Raw genomic sequence first — 12629 nt, forward strand, 5'->3', positions numbered from 1 at the left:
GCATGTTTTCAATGGTCTGAATGGTACACTGTGCTTGTCTATCCATTACAGGATGAAAAGCAGTACTGAGCTTCACCTGTATAACAAAGATCTTTTGGAAAGATCTCAAAAAGTGAGAAGTGAACTGGGGTCCCCTATCCAAAATGACATATAAATGGATCCTATTCCAGCTCACTATCTATAAGTATACAACTTGGCATAATCTTTATCCTTGTAAGTAGACTTCATAGGAATGAATTGAGGAGACTTTGTCATCCTTTCAAGAATGACCCAAATGGAATCATGCATTTTCCTAGTCTTGCGAATACCAATCAAAAAGTCCATATTAATAGCCTCCCACTTCCATGTTGGGATCAGAATCGACTAGGTAAGACCTCAAGGATTAAGGTTTTTTGCATTAACCTGTTGGCAATTGGGGCACTGATCCACAAGCTTAGAAACATCTCGCTTCATACCTTACCACCAATAGATCTCCTTGAGATCATGATGTCTTGCTGGAACCTGGATGAATGGAATACCTGGAGCCATGAGCCTCTACAGTAATATTAGTTCTCAGATTATAAATATTGGGAACACAAAATATGCCCTAGTATCAAGGTACACCATCCCCCCTCGGGAGAATGATTCATTAAACTTGCTCATCACTAAGTCTTTGAACTCCATGAGTATTGCGTCGAGATGCTGCTTAGCTTTAACATCTACAACAAATGAGGATTCAGAAGTAGAATAAACTGCAAGACCCCAACTTGGTGTACCGACCAGTCGTACACCTAACCTAGACAATTGGTGTACCTTTTTAACCAAATCCATCTTCTCATCATGAATATGATACACAGAGACCATTCTCAATCCGAAGCATCGGCCACTACATTGGCCTTACCTAGGTGATAGTGGACACTCATGTGATAATCCTTGAGCTGCTCTAGCCATCTTTTCTAACAAAGATTCAATTCTCTCTGTAAAAACATATTTATGACTTTTATGGTCAGTATATACATCAACATGTACACCATATAAGTAATGTCTCCAAAGCTTAATGCAAATACCACAGCAGCTAACTCAAGATCATGGGTAGGGTAGTTCTTCTCGTAAATTTTCAACTCTCTTGACACATATGCAATCACCTTGCCATCATGCATAAGAACCAATCTTAAACCTACTAGGGAAGCATCACAGGACACCACATACCCTTCGCCACTCATCGGCAATGTGCGAACTGAGGCTTAAGTGAGTCGGTCTTTTAGCTCTTTTATGCTCTTTTCACAAGTTTCAGAACAGACAAACTTTACTGACTCAATCTTTCTCCGATCAACCTTTACACACTCGTCGAACACAACATGACAAAGGAAGGTCACTGATCTTAGGCAAAACTCAAATTTCCTCAATTTTGCTTACAACTGATGTTCCCTGAGTACTTGGAATGTCATTCTCAAGTGTTGTTCATGCTCTTATCTTGTCTTAGAGTATATGAGGATGTCATCTTTGAATACCATGAAAAAAGAAAAAAGGTATTAACAAAATACACTATTCATACGGTCCATAAACGCGGCTGGAGCGTTAGTGAGACCAAATGACATGACAAGAAACACATAATGACCATACCTAGTATGGAAGGAAGTATTAGGAATGTCCTCTTCACTCACTCTATGCTAGTCATAACCTGACCGAAGATCTAATTTAGAAAACAAACTTGTACCTTAGAGCTTATCAAATCGATCATCAATTCTTCAAAGAGGGTATTTCTTTTTTATAGTTACTTTCTTAATTGCCGATAATCGATACACATTCTAACGGTTCCATCCTTTTTATTTATGAACAACATGGATCACCTCATGGGGCTATGCTCGGATGGATGAAACCATTATAAAGTAGATCTTTTAAATGCAACTTCAACTCTTTGAGTTCCGGTAGAACCATTCTACAAGGAGGAATGGAAATTGGTTTTGTGTTGCGATCTAAGTCAATACCAAAGTAAATTTTGGGTTCAGCAGGGATTCCTTTTAAATCTTCCAGAAAGAAATCTTGAATCTAATTCACTATGGACACAATCTATGGAAGGAACCTCATGTTCTAACTTATTGACTTCAACTGAGTGGTATAAATACAACTTAGATAACGTCTTAATGGCTTTAATATGGAAACTCTTTGGCCTGTTGAATTTCCACTATCCCCTTCCCATTCAAGCTCTAACTCATAAGGAAATTGAAGCTTTACATCCCTGTTTTGACAGTCTATGGTAGTAAGGCATTTATGTATCCAATCCGTACAAAAAATTATAGAGAAGTCAATCATGGTTGATTCTATTAGGTCATCATAAGTAACCCTATCAAGAAAAGTTATTCAACAAACTCTATATACTCTTTTAGCTCTAATGTTGTCTCCTATATTAGTATTAACTAGAAAAGGTTCATGTAAGATCTCATGAAGCAAGTCAATTTTACTCTCTACTAAATGAGTAACAAACGACAAGGTTGATCCTGGATCGAACAATGTATACACATGAAAAAGAAAAGACATAAAAATTACCAGTGACCACATCAACTGACTTCTCGTGCTCCTCTCTACCTTTCAAAGCATACAACCTTTTCATCTTGGGAGTCTCGGGTGCAACAGTAGGATTAGGCCGAACCAAAGTATTTTCCTTGTACTGATTCTTCACATGTGGGAAGTCCCTAATAATATGACCACTCTTGCCGCACCCATAGGAGGCATTAGGACATAACATACACTCACCTCCATTAAAAGGGCCAACTTCATACACACGAAGTAAGTTAGATTCTACAATGAAACAAATTGTTAAAGCTCTACACAGCACGATAAAGAGCAAAAGAAGGGATGATTCTTAACTTCACTATGTCTCTAAGCCATGGAAGTGGTGCACTTCACAAGCATAAGCTAAAAACTACACAACGTGGTTATGTTGAGACTTAGTTCCGAGGTAGTTTAACCTCGTTCTCTGATACAAACTTTGTCACACCCGGGTCCTAGACCCTAGATGAGACCGGCGTCGTTAACCAGTCATAGGTCATTATTAAGCCTTTTCATAGCTTTCACCACAATCACATAATTAAATTTACCTAAAATTTTAAAACTTTTCAACTTTACTAAAGTGCAATTATACTTCAAATAATTTCTGCATAACAGTGATATACTAATAACTCAAAATAGACAACCATTTAATAATAGATTGACAATTGAAACGAAGAATTCATAATATTATTAATAGTTGCCAAACCAGCCTCAATAAAAAACATTGAAAATGTTTGAAAGGAAACGTAAGGGACAACATCCACTAGCTATGTCTAATCTACTAATGATAGAATATAAAGCGCAGACATCCTTTAAGTCCAGAGGGCCTATAATTGTCTGGAGGTACTAGTCCAAACCGCTTCAACAAATCTTCAATCTTCTTCAAGGACCTGCAGCTATAAAAATATTAATTGTATATGGCTTATTACACACTTGTACTAAGTATGGGTGTATGCACAGAAACACATAAGGACTATGCATGATTATGTAAAGCACTTCCTATAGCAACATGCCATTTTTGGAGAGTGAAGTCACATTAATTTCCTAATTCATTATTTATGAATCATGCTATAAATATGAAATATCATGAATTTAAAGGACACAACTCATTTTTTATACGAACATAAGACAATGGAAGCATGAATGTAATTGTAGAACAACTCGAGTAAATAATATTTATGCTCCCCCTCAGGCATAGAGCTCCCTCTCCCAGCCTTTAGTTTATTTTTCCGCCTTTTCTTCTTATTGTTGTATAGTATAATGATCTGCTTTTATCCCTTGTGTTACTTATGAGAGCAATGATTCGTTATAGTCTCATCAGTACAATGAAACAGTTAGTAATCCAAAAGACTAAGGAAATTATTTTACCATCTTACTTACAAGTTATTCTTTTCATTCTTTTTAAATTGGGCATGAAGTCTTTATAATTAAATATTTATTGGCTATGCCCATTATTTAATCATTTTCAGTATATGATGATGTGGGGGTGTATATATATTTGTTATGCCCATTTTTTGATCATTTTCTCCCTTTATTAGCATAACCCACTAATTGTTGAAACTTCATTCTTATCAAACACCGATGATTTTATATACTTATGCTTCTGCTTACATAGTTCACATTGAACTTACATATCTTTTTATATGATCTCATTTCACTTAGAACATACTAGGTTGACTTAGGATACTCTTTTAAGACTTCCATTGGGATCTTTTTGTGAAATGACTAAGAGTGACTTATATCATTAATTAGTCTAACCTCATTCTTCTGTTATCCTATCCGAACACCCCTCATCTTCCTAGTTCTTTATTTCTTTATTTCCTTCATTAGCTCTTAGTTTCATAAAAAAAATTGTAGCATTTCTCATATATAGATCATGTGAGCTAACACGAAATCCATTGTCTTCCCCACACTGAAAAGTGGTGGTTAACTGGCCAAAGTGAAACTGAATGCTTCCTAGCTTTCGTAGGTGGACCACTAGCTAGTAACATATGCTGGCGACATTGTTCAAAAACTAGGAGAATTTGGAGATCCATATACACCTTGTTGGTAGTCTAATCTCATGAGGCTTACATGTTCTTGCACAAGATCATTACTAGTATATCGGTGCTTAGATCAATTTCTTATACTTTCCATGTTTTAGAGTTGATTCATACATTATGGAAGATTGCTTCAATTGTAGGTATACTTATCTCAAGGGATAACTAGTAATCCCTTTCTATTCTTGATTAATGTGAACTTAATTTTACATTATCATTATGGTATGAATGAGACTTGTCTCACGATTTCTAACACACTGTTATATGAGTGTACTTAACATAATTTTTTAGGTGCAAGTTAGACTTGTCTCACTTCCTTTAACTACCCATTCTATGTCAATTTCATGACCCATAAGATTTTATGTTGTTTTATTACTCACCTTATCTTGTTAAACATTATTTTGTAGTCTTGTGCCATTCTTTATGAAAGTTGTAAGGACTTATTCAATATGCTACTATGTTTAATAGTACATTTAGATAGGTATGTTGGGGTTCGTACCAATCATTGGCATACCCTAATTTATGAGTTCATTGAGTTATGACTTGTCAAGTCAATCTTTAACATATATTTGGCCTTACAACAAACATCATAATTTACATGGCCATATAAGATTGGCATGACTTAGTTATTGGCAAACTCTATATAATTTTTACTTGGAAATAATCTTTCTAGCAAATTGATTGGCATAAAATAAACTTTCACTAAACACTTGTCATGGTGTTATTGCTAACCAAGACAATTAACTTCATGTATATACTATAGTAATCTCATTATTTTAAGCAAGATGACTTTCAACATTAGTTTTGATATAAGAAAAAATAAGTGCTTAGTTTGGCCAAGCTATAAGGTTATTTGGCATTGAAGATTCATTAACTAGATTTGGTTTTCATTCTTATTTTTTCTTTGAAACATTGCATTCCAAACACTTACAAACATATCTACTATAAAACACAAACAATAATCGAAACCTTCATTCCATTCAACGGTAAATTGATTTTCATAAACTACTTGTAACATTTTTATCTTCTCTAACACAATTGGGCATTAATCATAGTGATCTTACCTATAGGTATCATTCAACATTTTCAAATCCTAGAAACCTAAATGTAATGATTAGTTTACACCACATACCAACAATATGCTAGAGATTTGCATTTTAAATACTACTAGAATAAAAAATAGAGAGATCTAGGGAGATGAACATTAGACAATTTGATTAGGAAATCTTAGTTTCATTTTTTCTTGAATTTAAAACGTTTAAAAAGCCTATGGGAAAGGAATCCCAAAGAGAAAATCCATACCTTACTGTAGAATTGAATCTATGAAAATCATCCTTTACTTTGCACGAAAATCTTGAAGAATTTTCAAGAAATCGCCTAAGTAGAATCAATCTTTTTTTTTAACATTAAGTCACTGTTATCAGTCGTTAGTTTCTATTATATAAGCGTGACTCTAGGTCTTAGGAACTATATATTGACCAATTTAACATAGGCTTATTAACTTAATTAAATAAATCAATTAGGTTATTATCAAAATGCCCCTCCTAAATTAACTAAAAATAGAAGAGCATTTGACATAGCGAAATTCTTAAAATTTCATAGGGTCTCGAGTTTTACTAGGATTTTAATGAATTAATTAAGTTGATAACTTAATTAATTAATAAGTGACCTAAGATAATTAAATAAAGTACCATAAGTCACTAGGACAATAAACAACCCCTTTGGACCATCCTAGGTAAGGTACTAGGATGTTTCATTAGTTAGTTACTCACCGACTGTCACTCGGTTTGGTCATAGGATTTCAGGAACACTATTTACTTTATTTTAGTTAGTCCTAGTTTAGTTATATAGTTATGTATATTAGTTAGATCCTTGGATTTGTGAAGTAGATAGGCCTCACATCGATTTATCTGACGCGCTCCTGCACCCTAACTGCCCTAACAAAATTCCGTTAGGCTTGGCAGTTAGTACATGTGATTGAACATGTGTTGCTGCGTTATCCACTTCTCGTGCACTTTATTTCCCAAGAATCCTCACTATGACCTTGGGAACTGCTTAATCTACATTATTATTTTAAATGATCATGTGTTATGGTACCTAGGCTAGAATATTGGATTCCTCGTACCTAATGTGTGTAAACTATGAAATGAAAAATATTAGCTTAGTGTCTTAATTGCATGAACAATTACTAAGCATTCTTAGATTTGAGCGACTGAAAATCAAACTATATCTTAAATAAGTTGTTAATACATAGAAGTTGGCTAACAACCTTAAACCAATATTCTCTAACATGCCCAATATTAATAAATATTGGGCATTGGGACGCTTATGTACCCCAATACATATTCTTAAAATTTAATAGACTCTTCACTACACAAGTACACTTTCTTGAATGTTACAATCCCCTTTTCCCATCACTCTTTTTTACATAATATCTTACAAGTTAGTTTTCCGAAATGACAATAGAGTGGAAAATCACTGACTAATCACTATCAAAAAAAATTGTGATGCTATATTTAAGTAGCAATCAAAATGAACATTGTATTTAAACTAATAATACATTAAAAACGTAAAAGCCATCCATACAGGATATATTATAACAATTTAGAACAAGTAACTTTTAAGAACTAGAGTCTTATATACTTAAACACATAATTTTAGTTTCGTTTCAGCCTCTAATCACATGGTACCAAACCTAGATCCAATGTGTCCTTTAGTGATCTTTTTGGTAGATCATCCATGTCCGTCAAGGATCGATAAACTGGAAGGCAAAGTTGGTGGAAGAAAGTATGTGAAAATGTAAAGTGATCATCAAACTCCGAGGTTTTGTGGATTAATAGTCTTGAATCAACACCAACAAATACCTCTAGTTGCAGATATTTAATTGAACTCTAGAACAAAAAGAGAATTTTTCTCTGCTCAACTGGCATACTCTCAACTATCTCCACGCAAAGAAGCAAAGGAAATCACGTCGATATAATGAAAGTGAAGGATTCTCAGTAATGACAGAACATTTTAAATTATTGTTCTACTTGACAAAAAATCAAGTTTTCAAGTAGAGACTCGTTAAATTACAATAAATTGTGTTGTTTTAATTATATGTGTGCTACCATTTAATAAGAGGTTGTAGTTTTATTTTCTACATGAAGTTTAAAGATAAGTTTAATAGGTTATCGACATATTCATGTACCATTAAAATCTAGGATATTTGAAGATCACTTTGTTCATAGCCATGGTAATCAGTATGTGTTTTCCAATCTTCGACAGAGATATCACTTGTACCACCAAATGTCAAATTGAAATATTCAAGATTAAGACAACAGAAGAAGGATTGGAGCCTTAACGTAGTTATAACATCTTAAAATTCTTCTAAAAACGTGACATGATCTTCTATTGATGTTACATAGTGTTGTTGAATAAGAAGATTAACATAGGTATCCTTGTTCTTCCTGTTCAAAGTATATTCCCCATAGGGATAGAGCTCTATTTCTCTCCTCAAAACAAATGACTAAACATCACAAACAAATGTTAATCCTAACACATCTTGATCCATTATATTGCATCCATATTCATTATCTCCTTGCAGCCAAGGTACAAGAACAGATCCGCATCCCTAGTTTCCTCCAATAATATACCGTTTCCATCAAATTGCAAGAAAAATATGGGATCAAAGACAGCTTAAATTTGTTCATTATATTCTAAGGCCAATGTTATCATCTTACAATAGAAGCGAAAATACTCAAGGTGTAATGTATTCAATTCAGATGCTAGAGCAAACACAAATGGTAGATGAGAAATATTTCTACACTAAATAAAAGAAAAAGGGGTTAAATATACCTAACTCTGAACATTGCGATTTAGCGTTGATATATCTTGATTGAAAAATTTTTCCTCTTCTACACATTAATAAAATGATATGGGGTCGGGTATGAGTACTAGAAGGATTAGGTGTTTATTAGTTAGATAAGGTCTGCAGGGGTCAAATTATTTGTCATAAGTATATTTTTAACACATCTAAGAAGGCGAAGTATATCTACGAAACATTTATTACACAAAAAGGTTATATAGGCACTACTTATTAGACAATGAAATTACGTATAAGCACAACTTGTTGGTGGAAAATGTTTTTCTTTTTTTTTGGAGATAAATCACATCCCTCAAATTTTAGAAGTAATGCATAAATCAAATGACATGTTACCTTGATGTGGAAGCAACTAAAAGAACATTATTTGGGTTGAAAATCTCCTGAGATACTAGCAAGAACCATGCCGTCAATACACCAGTCCCAGTAGCGTGTTCCTCTTTGAATTCCACCAATAAACTACCTGGCATATTTTCTAGCTAGGTAATATACTAAAACGAGTCTAGCAATATTTTGGAAATATCAATGAGCATGTAATACTGATCATGTTCATTATCTTCCACTTTTGGAAGCATCATCATTGCCAATTTGTCTCCATATATAAAATTTTGTTACCTCATTATGTTGAGAAAGCCACTAATAATGTTCAGATCCTCTGCAAACTTATCTATTAGAATGCACAATGGAACCTCTACTTTCCTCATTATCTGCAAAAATCATTTTCCATATACTCATAACGTTTGAATAAATTATGTAAGCAGTTCAAAATATCAAGATAGAAAGACCACCAAGGTACAACGAAAACATCTCCTTTTCTATCTTTAGAACCCAATAACCTTAAAGACTCTCTATTTTTGTAAGCAAATCATATTCGTTTTGAGCAGTAGAGTTTAATTCTGGTAATAGCTGTCTAGGTCAACGGATCCCACGACGGACCGTCATGGGCACAACGGACCGTCGAGGGGGTCTCGTTCCAAAACACTTAGACTCTGGAAATTTGGGTACTGAGATCGATTCTCTAAACTTCACGGCGGAATGGCAGGATGGACCGCCGTTTGCACGATGGACCGTCACAAATCTTTCCTCAGAATTAACTCTTTGAACTTTGTGACGGACCTGCAGGACGGACCGACACAGTCATGACGTACCGTCACAGGCGCGTAACCCTGACTGGGTCGGATTTCTGTTTCATGTTTTTAAGGGGTGTTTTGGACTATTCCTTCTCATGATTATAAAGTTAGTGGTTTAATGTTAATAATTCAATTACTTGGGGGTTAAAGGAGATAACCTTGAAATAAATAGTGGGTTACTTTTACCATCTTTTATACTTAATTATATGATAATTAGGGTAAAAAAAAGAGTTTGAATAAGGAAAAATTAGAAAGAACAGGAAAGAAGAGAGAGAAACGAGCGAGAGAAAGAGAAGAACGCAGAGGAAAGCAAAAGTTTAGGGGATAGCTTGCTTGATCACGATTCTTCGGTGGAGGTAGGTTATGGTTTATTCTATCTCATAGTAAAGCCTAAATAGCGATTGATATGTATTGGGTAGTATTGTAAAGTCGTCTATATGCTTAATTGTGTGGTTGCATGATGTGATTGTAAAATTGTGATAAAATTAGCATGATGAGGCTGTTGAATCTTAAACCCTAAAACCTCTCTATTCATGATGATATCTTGGCATAAAGGAAGTTGATGAACTGGAAATTAATGAGATTAGGGGATCGGGTGTCACGAACCGACACGTAGTAGTAGGGGATCGGAGTGTCATCTTTTGACACAAGGATAGTAGGGGATCGGAGTGTCACGTTCCGACACCAGGATAGTAGGGGATCGGAGTGTCACGTTCTGACACCAGGATAGTAAAGAGAATGAATATTGAGGGGATCAGAGTGTGAGGTTCCGACAAAAGGATAGTTAAGAGAATGAATCTTGTATTATGCTAATATACTCAGATGTAAAGAACCTGTTTCTCAAATGAGTATGGTGTGGAGGCTTGAGTCCTCATAGATGTGCTTGGTGTTGTGGCCAATGGTAATGGTACTTGTTTTTGTCACCTGTTAAGTATTTGGCTGGTTTGATGTTATTATTAGATATATATTGCTTTCTATTTTTAGTTGGCCGATGATACCGACTCAGTACTTGTGCCTTGTACTGACCTCTACTTGTAATTTTCTTCTTTGTTATTTGTGGAGTGCAGCAAACGTGCCATCGTTTTCAACTCGTCCTCAACTCTAGCCAGTCTTCATCACGTCAGATTTCAGGGTGAGCTATTGTTCCTAGCTCGGACTGGATTCACTCTCATTCATGTCTCGATGTCCTTTAAGTTCGGACATGGACCATCTGTTCACTTATTTTAGCTTCCTAGATACTCTTAGATTTAGTAATTTGATGATAGAATGTTCTTGTGGTGATGACTTCCAGATTTTGGGAATAATAAGTATTATATTTTAGAAGTTATTTATTGGTTATATTAATGAGTTTTAAGTCTTCCGCATTATATTCTGTTTATTATGGTTGAAATATTAGGGTTTAGATTTGTTGGTTCGCTCACATATGAGGGTACGTATGGGTGCCACTCACGGCCCATTTTGGGTCGTGACATAGAACATCTTATATAAGGGTAAACCAATCTTTTTATAAAACTTAGCTTCATGAGTTTTGTTGTATATTAACTGTAAGACATTCCACATTTGATGCACCTATGTAGCAAAATCACGCACAAAGGTAAATGATAAGCCCACACATCCATTTGTTCCCATAGTCGAGTCTAAGTCATGGGACAACTTAGATGATATCTCTATAATACATGGAAAAATATCATTCAAAAATACTAATTTCTTTAGATCATATTAACACCTCGCAATCCCTGTGCACTTTATCGTTGCCAATAAATTACTCTGACAAATATAATACAATAAATCCTCAGTCCCCACATGTTCTCAAAAAATATTACAAAAATTCAATACTATAAAAGCATATACTGGTGTAATAGAATAACTCTTAACTGAATTAGTAAATTCACGAGTTCATATATACGCAATTTTTGAAGAAGGAGTTTTGAACAGACAAGGAAATAAATAACTCAAGATGTTCTGATGCTTGATAAAAATTATTTCGTGTCACACTCAAAAATTTCATAAAAATGCTTTATATATGATTTGAGTCCGAACTTTGCTTAATAAAGTGATCTTCATTTTTGCATAGATCCAGAATTTTAGTAGAAAAGCCATTCAATTGATCCATCGCGATGACAATATCAGGTTTACGGTTACTGGTGGCGGCGTTGTTTCAATTGATGGAAAATAATGACATTCCAGCCAAATGGGATATTAAATTTGGGGGTAGAAGAGAGCAAAGAAACAAAGAAAAGCATGGGAATGTGATATATGTGTGGGAAAATTTGTTTAAAAGAGAATGGAAGATCTAAAATTATAATTATTTCTAAAAGAAATAATCACTTTTTTATATTTTAAAACAATTTAAGTCATTTGAGTTAATAAAAGTGAAATTTTTGTACTAATTGTGTATTTAGTAATTTAAATTTCCATTGGAATTGGTTCAACACATAGGGGCTCGAATGACGAGATCAGTAAAAGTCAGACAGTGAGTCAATGAATAACATACTTGGGGACATGAATTAAGGAATTTCTGACTCTTAATAAAATATGAAAGTGTTCAGAGAATGAAGTCTTGTGACAAGATAACAAGCATGGTGGAAAAAAGAATTACATGTTTCCATAAAATATCAAATACTCCAACGTTAAAATCTACGACATACGCTAGAAACATATATGTATTTAAAATAGTGAAAACTACATTAGATATAGAAAATTCTAAAAACTACATAAATAATGCCTCATGAATATAGTTTTCTATTGATTACTATTTGATACTTTTTTGTTAAATCAAATGTCGTTAAAATATCTTACGATAAGGACAATTGTTCACAATTGAAAAACTTAGAGGACTTAATCAATTTTGAGTATATTTAAATGATTGTTTTTCAAATAGCTAATAAATTAGGGACCATATCGAAAATCATCTACATATTCCGGTAATGTATTTTAATCTTATCTAATCTAGTATATCTTTATGCTTTTAGTAGAATTTTTATAAATAAATTTTGCCAATTTAATGGTATCATTTATATAGTTTTTGACTATTTTTGAAAATTTTAAAATCGTTCTCCATTGTCATAT

The sequence above is a fragment of the Solanum lycopersicum genome, chromosome 6 (assembly GCF_036512215.1).
Source record: "Solanum lycopersicum chromosome 6, SLM_r2.1".
Taxonomy (NCBI): domain Eukaryota; kingdom Viridiplantae; phylum Streptophyta; class Magnoliopsida; order Solanales; family Solanaceae; genus Solanum; species Solanum lycopersicum.